Source organism: Bos mutus, chromosome X, assembly GCF_027580195.1.
Source record: "Bos mutus isolate GX-2022 chromosome X, NWIPB_WYAK_1.1, whole genome shotgun sequence".
Lineage (NCBI taxonomy): Eukaryota > Metazoa > Chordata > Mammalia > Artiodactyla > Bovidae > Bos > Bos mutus.
Genome location: NC_091646.1, coordinates 22,562,739 through 22,563,869, shown reverse-complemented (window position 1 = coordinate 22,563,869; position 1,131 = coordinate 22,562,739). Strand labels below are relative to the sequence as shown.

The 1,131-nt window shown below is 66.1% G+C and overlaps 1 pseudogene; it reads left to right on the top strand.

Moving 5' to 3' along the window:
• Positions 1–307: 307 nt before the first annotated feature.
• On the top strand, positions 308–1,125 carry LOC138986344 (small integral membrane protein 10-like protein 2A; annotated as a pseudogene).
• The last annotated feature ends 6 nt before the right edge of the window (positions 1,126–1,131 follow it).

The following is a 1,131-nucleotide window of genomic DNA, read 5'->3' as shown; positions in this document are numbered from 1 at the left end:
AGCCTGGTGGGCTGCCATCTATGGGGTCGCACAGAGTCGGACACAACTGAAGCAACTTAGCAGCAATAGCAAAGGATCCCAGGAGGGCAGCACTTGACAAAAAAAGCTTTCAGGCCCTCCGGCTCTCTTAGGAGTCTGGGAGGAGGCGGGGCTTCTCGGAGGGGCAGGTACCGGGGTTTGGGCTGAGTCGTTGGCAGCAGCTCTGTGGTACCCGACAAGGGGCAGGGCCATGCTAGGGGCGGAGCTGCGCAGGCGGTCGCCAATGTGCGTGCAGGCGAGGGGGCGGAGCTGTCCCTAGGCAGCTCAGGTGGGGCCTTGGCTGTGGCGGAGGAGTCATCGGGAGCCCAGCCCCTGAGGGGAGACTGAAGGCGGGGCGCGGCGGAACAGGGCGGGGTGGGACGCGACTGCTGTTGGCCAGCGGCTCCAGGCCTCGCGTCCACCTGTCCGCCAGCTCGTGCTGCGGTCGGTCCGCGGGGCCCGCGCCGGCCCGGGCCCATGGCGGCGTCGGGGGCTCTGTCTGCGGCGGCGGCGGCAGCGGCCCTGTCGGGCGTGGCAGTGCGGCTGGCGCGCTCAGCCGCGATCCGCGGCTCGTACGGTGCCTTCTGAAAGGGGCTCACGCGCACGTTGATCACCTTCTTCGACCTGGCCTGGCGTCTGCGCATGAACTTCCCCTATTTCTACATCGTGGCCTCGGTGATGCTCAACGTGCGCCTGCAGGTGAGGATCGAGTGAACGCCCGCTACCACCTCCGCCCGGCCGCGACGGCAGGGGCATCAGCATGAAGGATCACTGGGCCGGGGGCCGCCGGGACGCTCCGGGGGACGAGGAAGGAGCGGATCAGGCCTCTGGGCCCTAGACCTCCGCGGAGGACGCAGCCACCGAGCCCCGGCTCTGGCCAGCCACTTCGCGGCCGGTGACGAACTGCACTGAAACTCTCAAAACGGGCCCTTTGCATCGAACTCGAGAAAATTATCTGAGTGCAGCCGACCTGTTGCCTCACTTTGGCCGAAGGGGGAGCAGAAGGAAGAAATTCTTCAGTAGGAACATGAATGACTGACCCCGACCGAAAAGGTAGGAGGCCAGAGGTTGGACTTGCGGGCTGGAGGGAGGTGGTGGCCATGACATCTAGAT